The 13,528-nt window shown below is 50.9% G+C and overlaps 2 long non-coding RNA genes across 2 annotated transcripts in view; one reads left to right on the top strand and one right to left on the bottom strand.

The window, feature by feature from the left end:
• The window catches only part of LOC106695047, a 12,402-nt gene extending 463 nt beyond the window's left edge, over positions 1-11,939 (top strand). Inside the window, exons 2-6 of the long non-coding RNA XR_002827101.1 lie at positions 545-955; positions 2,432-2,539; positions 3,483-3,689; positions 9,277-9,470; positions 9,690-11,939. This is a non-coding gene — a long non-coding RNA (uncharacterized LOC106695047). The remainder of the gene's footprint in view (positions 1-544; positions 956-2,431; positions 2,540-3,482; positions 3,690-9,276; positions 9,471-9,689) is intronic.
• The window catches only part of LOC111823982, a 7,476-nt gene continuing 1,331 nt past the window's right edge, over positions 7,384-13,528 (bottom strand). The window contains exon 2 of the long non-coding RNA XR_002827102.1: positions 7,384-7,734. This is a non-coding gene — a long non-coding RNA (uncharacterized LOC111823982). The remainder of the gene's footprint in view (positions 7,735-13,528) is intronic.

Genomic DNA, 13,528 nt, shown 5'->3' with positions numbered 1-13,528 from the left:
CCAAAAACACAAAGACAAAAAAATAAATTTATATACAAACAACGCGGGAGGGTAAAGCTCGCCGCAGCAGAAGGCGCCTGAGCTGGACACACGGAGCATACGTAACAGATATAAAGAGAGCGGACCGTCCTCCCTTACCACCGAACGCAGCACTAAGAGCCGCGGGCCGCCCGGTGCCCGGTGTGGCGTCCAGGGCCTGCGAGTTCATGGTCTTTTCCTGGGAGAAACGGAGGCGGCCGGGCTGCCCGCTCCGGCCCCGGTCCAGCCCCCTCTCCCGCCCACACGCAGACATGCGGGTCCGACAGCCAGGCCCCGTGTCCCCTCGTTGGACTTTACGGGATGGCGGTGGGCGGCGGGCACGTGCTCGCGGGCGGAGGGAGCGCCGGGTCCTGCTCTCTGGCCTCCCGTTTGGGGGTGTTAGGGTTCCGTCGGCTTCCTGCCCCGCCCGCGGCCTTCTCCGCCCTTTGGCTCTATCGTCACGGCCGCCCCTTTGAGCTCAGTGTCCTCCTAATTTTCGATAATAGGTTTTTTCCTTTTCCCAAAGTCAGGCACAGTGTTCCCTGCACCTGAGTGGAAAGATCCGGAAAGATCCAAAGTGACCCCGCACGTGCAGTGCAGACTGTTTCCCGCAAAGCCGACACCCTTATTCTCTCCCGACTTCCGCCCAGGAGGTGACTGCCCCTCCGGCGGTGCCCCCAGTCCCCGGAGCGGCGCTCAGGCCCGGGGGTGGGAGTGGGGGGCCGGGGGGCCGGGGCGCCAGGTGAGCGGGCGTCCACGGGCTCACAGCGGAGCCGCAGTTTAACGGGGGCGCCAGCAGGTGGCAGCACGAGGCCGGTACCAGGTCCCGCGCTGTGGGATCTGGTCCACCTTTTTCACGATGTTTGCAACAAAATGAGTTTTCATATATTCGTACCTGTTGAACGGAGAGGTTTTAATCAACACCATTGGACTTTAGGTGAGAAAATTGTACACCATGGAATAGCTAAATGTGTTATTTTGGGGGTTCTTTATTAGATTGCCTTTAAAAAATTATTTTAAAATGTGCTTGTGAAAAATCCATAATCATGGGTAATAAAAGCTTTAGAGATAAAACCCAACAATTTAATACCTCATTTCCACTTTATTTTTTCAATATTCTGTCAGTGCAGCCCTAGCTGGTTTGGCTCAGTGGATAGAGCGTTGGCCTGTGGACTGAAGGGTCCCGGGTTCGATTCAGGTCAAGGGCACAGGCCTGGATTGCAGGCTTGATCCCCAGTAGGGGCGTGCAGGAGGCAGCTGATGCATGATTCTCTCTCATCATTGATGTTCCTCCCTCCCTCCCTCTCTGAAATCAGTAAAAACATATTCTGTCAGTGCATCTCTACCCTTGTGCTCACAGAGGAGTTTGTGACTGCATGGCCACACTGCTGTGCCGATTTGGTGGGATTTATGTTCTGCCTGTCTGATCCGAGCCTCTCCAGGGCATTAGTCATGTGTTATCTGTGGAAACGATTGCAATGTGAATGAACTGATGAGCCTGTCCTGACAGCTCGTTTAGTAATTAGTGATGAAAACGTTGTGGGGTGTGTCTATCCTATATAATAAGAGCCTAATATGCAAATTGTCCCCTCGACTGGAAGTTCGACCGCTCGCTATGATGTGTGCTGACCACCTGGGGGCGGCGTGGAACATGGTGGGTGTCGGCGACGCAGGGCTGGCAGTGGCAGTGCTGCCAGTCCTGATGGGCCGCGATGAGAGCGGGACCGCAGCGGGATGGTGGAGCAGATGAGCAGGCAGCGCCAGGCCAAGGCAGATGCGAGCGGGGCCCAATCACCCCACCGATCGCCCTGCAGACAGCGATCAGTGGTGGCGGCGGGGGGGCCCGGCCCCGGCCGATCGCCCCACAGGCGGGATGGTGGAGCAGGTGAAGGGGCAGCGCCAGGCCATGGCGGGGTGCCAGGCGGGCTGCAGGGCTGTGAGGCTGGGGGCATGAGCTGGGGCCCGATCCCTGTAGGCCACCCTGAGGGACCCCACCCGTGCATGAATTCATGCATTGGGCCTCTAGTCTGTATATATAAAAGCCTGAACTACCGGTCACTATGACACGCATTGACCACCAGGGGGCAGATGCTCAAGGCAGGATCTGCTCTCTGGTGGCCAGTGCGCTCCCACATCAGGAGCGCTGCTCAGCTGACCCACGGGCGCCAGACGCGGTGGCGTAAGCCTGTCCCAATCGGGACTGACTGGGCGTGAGCCTGCGGCAGGCGCAGTGGAGCCAGGATGAGCAGGAGGGCAGACGGCATTGGACTGCCGGTTTCGGCCCAATCCCTGCAGGCCATGCCGAGGGACCCCACCAGTGTACGAATCCGTGCACCAGGCCTCTAGTATTTGTATAGAGACCCGAGGACAACACATAATCAAATGCTGTGACTGCAAAACTTTCTGTTCCTAGACAAAGACCTTTCATGCAAAAGGAGAAAGAAGAGTTCGGGGAAACAAGTGTAGTTCCTGTCTTCTTCGGGGACATTGAATCAGTAACAATATGTTACCAATGGAGGAGGTGAGCACAGGTGCTGAGGACAGAGTTTCCAGCACGTGTTTGGAAGGCGGCTCTGGGAAAACGGATTTTAGATGAGAGAAAACTGGATTTGAACATGAACGATTTCCCTCACAGCAGCGTGGCCTGGGGTTATTATTTTTTAATTGCCCAAGTCTTAGTTTATTGTGTGTAAAAGTGGCTAATAATGCCTTTCTGATGGGTGGTTTCTAGGATTTGTGATAATATGCCCTAAAGGCCATGCATTGTGCCAAGTGAATGCTTTTGCTTAATAAATGATAATAACTATTACTACTTCTATAATATCCCAACCCATCTCTCCCCAGGCCCTCTTCTTTTTAATGCACAGACAACATTCCTTCTGCTTCCCACTCCGTCCTGCTCAGGTAGAAGTGTGCGTCAGCCGTGGACAGCAACACAGCGCTTGTATTTCACTCTGGGAGGTGTCATAGCCCACCTTTCTGCGCTGCATTGCGCATTGAATATTGTGTCTTGAAAAGGTTTAAAGGCCAGAAACATTTTGTCTGAGAATCTACAGCCGGTTCAGGCCCAATCAGTGTGGCTGTGCAGCTCAAATTACTTTTCCTAATATGGATGTTTCTGCTCTATTAAACCAGCTGTTTACACGTCTTTTCTGAAGCTGGAGATTGCGTTTGCCTAATAAATAGATCTTTTTTTTTTTTAATATATTTTATTGATTTTTTACAGAGAGGAAGGGAGAGAGATAGAGAGTTAGAAACATCGATGAGAGAGAAACATCGATCAGCTGCTTCCTGCACATCTCCTACCGGGGATGTGCCCGCAACCCAGGTACATGCCCTTGACCGGAATCGAACCTGGGACCCTTCAGTCCGCAGGCCGACGCTCTATCCACTGAGCCAAACCGGTTTCGGCTAAATAGATCTTTTGTGGAAGATGTAAATTTCTTGATTTTTTAACTTGCCAGGTTCAGGTTTCTCTTTCTGTAAAGGAGACAGACACGCACAGGACACGGTTCTGTCTGTGGAAACCGTCTTCGTTCACAGAGTCCCGAGGAGAGCATCCAAGAGACCCCCGCGAGGGGTGTGGCGTGGCGAGGGCAGAAGGCTGGCCCCTGGGTGCAGTGTCTCATCGCTGTCCCACCGTAGAAGAAGTCCAGCCTCCTTTTCATCAAGTATGTTCCTATTGTGTTTCTCTCCTGCGATTTCTTTCACTACAAGCTGTTTAATGTAACTGTTAATAATTACCTTTACCAAGATTGTCTAACACTGAACAACATAGTCATGAGGTTAAGAAATTCTCTTGATTTAAGAATTACTCTGGCCCTAACCGGTTTGGCTCAGTGGATAGAGCGTTGGCCTGCGGACTGAAGGGTCCCAGGTTCGATTCCGGCCAAGGGCATGTACCTTGGTTGCGGGAACATCCCCAATAGGAGGTGTGCAGGAGGCAGCTGATCGATGTTTCTCTCTCATCGATGTTTCTGACTCTATCCTTCTCCCTTCCTCTCTGTAAAAAAATCAATAAAATATATTTTTTTAAAAAAAAGAATTACTCTGTCCAATAGAACTTATAAGAGCATATACTTTATTTCCTTCATCCTCTGTATATTTACACCAATGTCAGTTTCATCATTTTAAGAGTGTAGCCCATCCTAACAATGTCTCCACAGCCACGAAGAGCATTCGTTTTTAAAAGAGGCTGCAGCGAACTGGTCCGTGGGAGCTTTACCTGCAGCAGTAGCTTCACGTTGTTCTCCGTCTCTCGCCCGGGACGAGCACATCCTGCACAGGCCCCTCTGTTTATATTAAGGAATCTGCACTTTCTTCTCGCTAATCTATTATGTAATGGAATTCCAATTATTTATACAGTAGTAGAATTTCTTATTTTATTTCACTTATACACTTGCTTTTCACTGAGGTTTGTGTGGCTATTTTAAACTCCCTCAGGCATAAAATCAAAGGCAATTCGGAACGTTGACAGGTGCTTAGAATTGGATCTTTCCTCTTGCCAGGCCCACTTTTCTAATATAGTTTCTATTTTTTGCCTTGGAAATCTATCACAAAAAATATTCAGCATTTTATAAGAATTCTGTTTTACTTGCCATCTTCTACCGTCAGAGAAACGTGGAGAGGGGTTGTCTGGGGCACTTGGGCTCCCGTTGGCGCTGAGCAGGAACACATGGTCCCCAACTCCTCCCGAAGCTGCACACTCGCCTCTCTAGCCGGTGAGGGGGGTTCAGGGCTGGAGAACAGTGACTGTGTCTGCAATGACGTGACTCACAGACAGGCGCTGTCCAGGGTCTGCGACAAGGAGCCATGGCGCAGGGTGTGCACAGGGGTGTGCACAGGATTGCAGATATGACTCATCTGCTTGGCAATGCCATCCTAGGAGGAACAGTAGATGCAGGAAACCAAGGACACATCTGTGTGAATCCTGGACCCATGTCATGATCTCTGTAGAGAGAGCAGCACATGAGCAGGAGAAAGTGGTGGCACAGCAGGTGCCCTGCATGCTGCCCATCACTGACAGGTGGCTCCATCGGCTGACAGGCAGCTGTGCATGGAAGGAAGGGCTGCAGAGCAGCTCCAGGTGCCTGGGGAGGTCTGCTCCTGTCCTGCCCAGGTCCTCACCCACATCGCTGTCACCAGAGGCTTTTCCTAACCAGAGGGCATGCAGAGCTGAGGAGGACTTCCCCTGCTCACTGCAGACAAAACACCTGGGAACCTGCATAAAACACAATGCGGAAGCCAAAACTGACAGATACCAGAGAACGGACAAGGCAGTGAGGAAGGTCCCCCAAAGAAGGGAAAATGGAGCAGGACAGACGGGGGCCGCTCTTCCTTTCGTGAGTTTGATCACGTACCTGCCTGTCCTGCATCAGTAGCTGTGTATGAACACGGTGGAATTTAATCAAGTTTGAGCATAAGAATCCGCCCCTTCACGAGTGCAACCTGGGAGTCCCCGGTGGCCTCACGCCCTCACCCGTGCCCACATGGTGAATAGCTCACGGATGCCTCGGAAATTGTCACACAGCATTGCACACTGTCTTGCTGTCACTTTTCCCACTCATCTTCTTGCAAATACTCTATGTACTCTTTCAAATTTTAATAAACCTTCCTGCTTTATAGGGCCCTTGTCTATTTCTAAATGTCTCCTGTGGAAGTAAATTTATTTTTATGGATGGGCTGTGGTATGTGTCATAACAAGATAAAAAGATGTAAGTGTGCAGCACAGGGGGTGGGAGGAGGTGTTTTTATTCCTGGAAAAGGAGGGACTCTCCCCTAGAGAAAGGACTTCTGAGTCGGTGGTTGCACAGCTTCAGAGAAAGAAGGCGGAGAGAGCAGATCCCTGGAAGACCAGCCTGGACATGGGGGATGGGACGATGAGATGGATGTGGAGGGACCGCAGCAGGACAGGAAGCGGGGGGAAAGCTATTGCACACGCACAGCCTTGTTGGAAGGACAAGATAAGGCGCCGAAAAAGACCTGCCTCCTAAAAACCCCAGGCCCCCAGAGCCCACCTGTACCGGGTCCCAGGACACCTGTCGTCCAGGTTGCTGAGTTCACGAAACGGCCCCATCAACCAGCAGGAAGCAAATAGGACGCTGCCCGCTGCCCGGTGCACAGCATTGGGAATTTTTACCTCTGGAAAAAGGAATCTTACTTTTATCATAGAAAAATTAGAAGTTATAAATATTAAATTACAGAGATGTTATAATTTTTATTCTTAAAGGAGAACTTAATTATCTAAACCCATAGTAACTTTTATTGAAAAATGGTCTCCAGTGTTCTAGTACATTTGAGATATGTTAATGATAGTATTAATTATGAATTAGCTATGTTAAAGTTATTCATCTAAAAATATTTTATTCTATGATGTTTAATCAACCAAGACACAGAAGAAATCTCCGTGAAAAATAGTATCCTTCATTTAAAAAATAAATAAAGGAAACATTCTTCATTTTAAAGGGCATATATAGATAGATAGATAGATAGATAGATAGATATAGATATAGATATATGTATGTTAGTAATTAAAAGCATATATATGCACTCTTTCCTAAATATTTTATTTTTATGACACCTTTGGGAAGATAAACATTTCCAGTGGCACACAGAATTAATGCAAGCTAATAAATGTAAAGGCTACTATGCTAACCATGGTCTGTGTTTCTCTCTCTCTCAGCTGTCTTCTGACGTTCCTCATTTCAGATCAGAAGGGTTCTCTCACTTTCCCGGGTTCCCTGTGGCTGCTGTTTTAACGTCACAAGTAAAGGCACTGGACACAGGAAACGTAATAATTGGCTTTAGTTCACACAGTGTTTGTGGCCTTGTCTTTTTATTACTTTGTGTTTCCCTGAAAATGGTCCTTACAATTTGTAATATGCCACATTCTAGGTCAGTTAAACTTCCTGGGCTTATGTTCAGCTTTGGCTCCAGATCTCTGTATAGATGCTCCCTTTGCACGTTTGGGAAGCTGCGCTCTGGCTCGGCCTTCATTCCAAAGGACAGCCCGGAGTTAAGTTCAAAAACACCGCAACTCCCGTCTTGAGTTTGTTTTCTGATTCTCTTCCAGGGCAGCCTCTGAATTCTTTCCTCGTCCTGAAGTCCTGGATCCCACCCAAACCTGTGTTTTCAAGGGCTCAGGGGTTTTTATAGAGAAGCTGAGAAGTATAAAATTTAACCCATTGTATGCCATGAGCGTCTGAAGACGCAAGCGATGGACCTTCCCCACATGCCACGTGCATCTGTTAAAAAAAAAAAATGTTTTCCCAAGTGGCAGCCCTGACCAACTTTAAAGTCATTTTTCATGAGAATTTTCAGCTGAAAATATTCAAGAACACCCGAATTGTAATATATTTATTTTCATAATATTCATTGCAAATTGATTTTTTAAATTAAATTCAAAATATCGTGGCGTATGGGGATGGTTTCCGTTTTGGACGTGTGGTAGTTAACTGGTTAACAGAAGTTAGGGTATCCATTGGTTTGCTAAGTGTGAGCTAAAGTCGGGCTTTACGGAGCATGAGACCCTGAGGTTTGGACGCGGGTTTACATGGATGTTTGGAGAGATTTCATGTTCTCAATTCAGAGTGGCCACATCCTAAATGAAGAAGCCACACTCGCAGATTCCTGGGTGGGGAGGCCAGCCAGACAGGCCACGTGCTCCGTCTGCTCAGCCCCTCCGTGCCGACCGACATCTGGGCTCATGTAACCTGACTGATGGAAAAAGGAATGTATGCTGTCAATGGTGGTCGGGACCCTTGCTATTTTTAGACATGATATCAACACACATGAAATGCATTCCCTACTTAATGGAATTTTCATGCAATACTTGTGGGTTCATGGGTTGGAGATGCGTGTCTACAGAAAATGACAGATCATTAATCCAAGAATCTCCGGGCGCGACTCGGCGGCAGGCGAGATGACAGCAATTCCTCAGGACTCGGCTCCTCATCGCGACCTCATCTGCTCGTCAGCTGACTGTACCTCATGAACTCCTCAGTAAGGGCCCACCTACGCCAGCTTCAGCAGCCATGGCCTCTAATCTAGCTGGAAGTGACGGTTCTTGATGCTACAATTATGCCCTTCAATTTTGCCTCTCTCATGAATAATATTTAAATACATAAACAGGTGTTCCATGCACACTGTGAGGATTTCTCTTCACAGGCAGGTAGAATCGGTGGGTTACACTCTAGACAGCATAGAATTTTTTATTAAGATTTTATACTAGGTATTTTAGAGAAGGTTCACGGCAAAATGGAGGGGAGTGTATAGAGATTTCTCATGTGGCCCCAGCTCCACACAGGCACAGCCTCCCTCCATCAGCATCCCCACCCAGTGGGACATTTGTTACAGCCGAGGAGCCTGCACTGACACCTCGTCACCCAGAGTCCACGGTGTGAGTGAGGGTCACGGTGTTGCACATTCTATGGGTTAAATGTATGATGACATCATTATAGCATCACAAATGGTTTCCCTGCCCTGAACATCCTGTGCTCTGCCTGCCCATCCCTCCTCCCCTCACCCCTGCTAACCACTCATTTTTATCGTCTCCATAATTTTGCCTTTTCCAGAACATCACATAGTTGGAATCACAATATGCAGCCTTCTCAAGTTTTTCTTTCATTAGTCATATGTATTTAATGTTCATCTATGTTGCCCAGCTGGCGTGGCTCAGTGGTTGAGCATCGACCTATGAACCAAGGAGGTCACGGTTCCATTCACAGGCAAAGACACATGCTGGGCCATAATGACGACAGTGATTTGAAGTTATGACAAGTCAGTGACAGGATGAAAGTTATCGACTGTTACGAGTGTTCAGTGGACAGGTCCCCACATCCATCTCTGTCAGCCTGGGCATCCCAGCTGCTATCCCCACGGGCGCCTTCACGTCCAGGGCAGGCTCCCTCTCGTCACGGTTCTCTCCCCCCCCTGCCCCCCTCCCCAGATACCCCAGGCTTTTCAACAAGTTCTGTGGCAGCTGGAGATGTGGACTTAACGGAGGGCGTGTGACACGGAGGTAGCCCAGCCCGCACACGTTCAAGCAAAGTTTGGTCCCGCAGCCCTGTGAGCCGTGGGGACGTCACAGAAATGGAACACGGCACAGGGAGAAACAAGGTCACAGTGGGAGCAAGTTCTTAACACGAGAAGAAAGCCAGAGCCAGGCTTTCTGACATTTTGAAATCAACATTATGAACTTTTAAGAGAATTGACATTAGTCACAGGAAATTTTATGTTCTTTTTATATTTTTCCCCCAGATTGTCTTTCAGAGCATGCCCACCAGGTCACACAGCCCATCAGAGTGACTAGGGGTCAAAGGGCACGCCTTATAGTTTAGAAGACTATGGGACCGCTGACGCAGTCCGGTCATTTCCAGATTACTTCCTCGGACTTAATGGGTCATAATTGATGGAGGAATGTGCGCTGGCACTCCATTTTCACGAGGATAATGGTAATTTTTCAGTAATTGCTCTTTCTTTTTAATGGGATGGATTTCTCAGCATTATTTCTTTTTTATTGAATTTACTGGGGTGACATTGGTTAATAAAATTGTCAGCATTATTTCTGCCTCGAATTTCTATTCAAGGCCAACATGCAGAGAAATATATTAATTGATGGTTGTAAAGGTTTCTAACTTTGAACATAACATTTACTATTACCTGCATTTCAGATACGCTGAAGGAATAATGACTGGCTAACAGGAGTCACCAAGGTGAGAGAGCTCACAAACATTCGTATGTCTGTCTCTCCCGAGCTCCCCACCAGCAGTCACGACAGGACATCCTCCACCCCAAGGCCTCCATGCCCCCTCCCAGCGCAGCCACTCCCTTCCCAGCCTGGTAAGCAGGGTCTGTGACTGACCCCCTGGTCCACCCCCGTCCACTTCCCGCTGGAAACAGCTCTTACTCCTCTAATCATCGGACGTGATCATCATCAGATCTAACAGTCGGATCCTGGCAATTAAAAGTTAGCTATCAGAATAGTAAGAGTTGTGCAGTTTGGGAAGGAAGAAATAAACTGTCTTTGCTCACAGAAGATATGCCTGTATGTGTAGAAATGCCAAAGACTCAAGAACAACAATCTCCTGGAACTGACGTGGCTACAGCACGGGCTGCAGGGCTCACACTTAATGCACAAAAGCCATCACTTTCCTACACACCAGCGGGAACCACTGAAATCTGAAATTAACAACCCAACGCCATGGGCATAAGCACCCAAATAAGGAGAAACGCTGAGACCTAAGACTAAGAAACGTACAAAATAAATGTAAGGAAAACCACCTCACTCATGAAAAGAGTCAGAGAAGACCTGAATGGATGCAAAGATGGTCCACGTTCCTGGGGAGGTGACTCAATGTTGACCAGATGTCTGTTCTTCCCAACTTGACCTATAGATTCAATGCAGTCCAACCAGATTCAAGCAAGTTGGTTTGTGGCTATCGACAGAATGATTCTGAAGTTTCTATGGAGAGAAGCCACGTGCCCTGAGGGGCCAGCACAGTATTGAAGGAGGAGAACAGAGTGGAGGGCCTGACACTCGGGGGTCTTAACTTATCATAAAGCTGCCGTGACCATGGGGGGGCGGGTTGTTGGTGAAATAATGGGCAAGTAGAGCAATGGGACAGAGCAGAAAGCCAAGAACAGACCCCATAAATACAGTCACTTGATCTTTGACAGAGGCGCAGGGGCAGCACAACAGAGAAAGGACAGTCCCTTTAGCCACGGGAGCTGGAATAACTGGATAGCTTCTTACAAAAGTAAAGCTAGACACAGACCTCACACCCAGCACAGAATTAACTCAAAATGGATCACAGACCTAAATGTGAAACGCAAAATTACAAACTCCAAGCAGATGGCATAGGATAAAACCCAGATGACCGTGGGTATTGGGATGTCTTTGTAGCTACACCATCAAAAGGGCTCTTGGTCACGGAGGCCCATGAGTGGCTGTGGATGACAGAAGCCATCACAGGCCAGGCAGCTGGTCGACCAGACCATTTCAGGCGGAACAGGAGGTGGTGCAGATAAACCGTGAGGGTCTGGTGGCAGGTGCATCTGCAGGCAGGACAGCCTGGGAGAGGCCATGACAGAGGGAAAACCAGAGCCGGGAAGCGGTGATGGAGCCAGGAGGGCTCTGCTCACACCAGGTCTGGAGAGCAGTTCTTCCCTCAGGGGCTCGGGGACCAAGGCTGCTCTTCCCCAGGAACATTCCCCGCACTGACCTCCCAGGGGAGCGCGTTGCAGGTAGATCGCAGGCAAAGAGGTAAATTATTGCCCTCCCTCCAAAAGAGGGGACAGGCGATTGAGGGGCTTCCAGGCCGGCCTGGGAGACATGCCCAGGGTCGGGGGTTGTCTTGTGCCCTTCCTGGCCCGGCAAACAGAAAGCTCAGTGACTTCAGAGAGACCGGGTTCTTTAACCCGTGTGTTCAGAAAGCGTCCGTCTTCCTGTGGGGCTGAAACCCACATCCCAGAAGGGCAGAGAGGGCAGAGGAATAACCTTACACTTAGTGCCAGCGGCTGAGCCCCACCTGGCATTGGCCTCCGGGCCTGAATAGAGGGATCGCGACTTTATTTGCTGAGAAGAACTCCGACTGCCCATCCCATTCCGCAGGAGGCGCGGCCCACAGCTCATTGTTTGAAAGGACTTCAGCCCAGAGAAGGCGGGGATTGCAGAGACAGACGCGCATTTTCCGCAGAGTAACTTATTTTGGAAGAGCTCGCTTTTATTCTCGGGGGAGGAAATGGACGCACTGCCCTCTGATGCTCCTTGCAGGGATGATACCAGCACAGTGTCTTCCAAACGCGCCTCCGTGCTCAGGCTCACAGCTTAGTGCCAGCGTCTGGGGATCCTGAAGCTTCTCGCGCGTTTCCACGGCAGGGAAGTGTTCTGAATACAGGTTATATTTACAGTGATCCCTGAAGATGCACTGTGAGTTTTCTGTTCCTCATCCATCGGCACTGCAAGCTCACAGAGCTGGTGTTCGCTTTGCAGTTCATTGGGAGGATTACATTCAGGGTGAACCTCGCCCCGTCTCCCGTCCCGTGGCTGCCTCCCGTCCCGTGGCTGCGTTATTTGGCAAACGCCCCGTGGAGCCTCCTCTCTCCAGGGTCCAGGCTTGGGGCTGGACCAGTGCCATGGTGCTCAGCAGTCTGGTGAGGATGCTGCTGGTCGCCATGGCCACGGCCACAGCATCACAGCTTCCCCTCCTGCCACGAAAATCACCCCTAGGCCTCCCTTCCTCCCTCCTGTGTCCTCAGCCCGAGAGGGAACATCACACGGGAGCTGGGCTCACGGGACACTGAGCCTATGGCCTCGTGGCCCTGGTGTCTCTGTGGATGGAGGGAGGGGCGAGGAGTATGACCGGCCAGTCCCCCCCCTTCCCCGCTGGGCAGGCACCTTCTCTGGGAGGGAGAGCTGCCTGCAGGAGGCGGTCACAGGTCACACCCAGACGCGGCTCCTGCGCCGGCCTCTGGCCTCCAGCCTCCGTCCTGGGTGTGTGCAGCCTCCTCTGTCTTGGCCTTAAATAGACGTTTTTAAGAATCAGAGTCGACTGTTGTGGATATGATTGCATTTTGTCTGCGATGTACAGTTTAGAATTATGCCGTGGCTGGCTGACTTGGTTGCAGTCGGGCATGAATGACAGTGGATGCCCCCAGCTGAGCCCTAGATAACGGGGACTCGGTCCTGCGGGGCTTTGTGTCAGGTTCTCTCCCTCGGGGTCTGATGGGCAGTAAATCCAGATACTCATGTTTCTATCAGCAACGGCTTGGATTCATCTAAGGCTGCAAACTTCACTGACTTCCTTGTGGTTGCTGTTTGATGATGACGGCTGTGACGATAGGGGCTGCTCCTGGCCTGGGAGGGTCGTGGGCGAGCTTGTGTGTGCGGTTCACGGAGCAGGGGGCGGGGCTCGACCCAGGATTCGGACACGGAGGAAAGCGGGTGCTTCTTGGGGGGGGAGGGGGGTAGCCTGTGCTTCTGCGCTTATTTCCTGAGACTTATCCTCGCCAACTTCACTCACATGTAAGTTAGGACGACTTGAGTCTGCACAACCTTGTCCTGCCGTCCTGGGAGCCCTCTGGGCTCCGAGCAGAAGGGGAACCAGCCCGCAGCTGGCAGCGCCCGGGACGCGGAGCCCAGCGCATGCCCAGCAGCGGCCCTGGGTGTGAGCTGACGCTGAGGGGCGCGCGGGTGGCGAGGAAAGGGGCTTCTGCGTTCCTCCACCCGCAGCTCCCAGGGTCCCTCGTGGGCTTGGGTGTGACGGGGACCCCCTGGGGTGGAGGTGGGGGGGCCTCCCAGGCCAAGAAGCAGCCAGGCTGGGACCGTCCAAAGTCGGGGAGAGCCCATGCACACTTGCCGAGAACGGGGGAGCGCCCCAAAGTCAGCCCGGGATGGGGCGCCGAGTCCAGCGGAGCCGCAGCTCCCCGACAGCGGAGCTAGTCCACCGCCCACAGGCCTCCTGGCGCCCCAGACCCCGCTCTGCGCGCCGGCCCGCACCCGGAGCGCGCC

The sequence above is a fragment of the Myotis lucifugus genome, unplaced genomic scaffold (assembly GCF_000147115.1).
Source record: "Myotis lucifugus unplaced genomic scaffold, Myoluc2.0 scaffold_791, whole genome shotgun sequence".
NCBI classification, from domain to species: domain Eukaryota; kingdom Metazoa; phylum Chordata; class Mammalia; order Chiroptera; family Vespertilionidae; genus Myotis; species Myotis lucifugus.
This window is presented reverse-complemented; position numbering and strand designations above follow the sequence as displayed.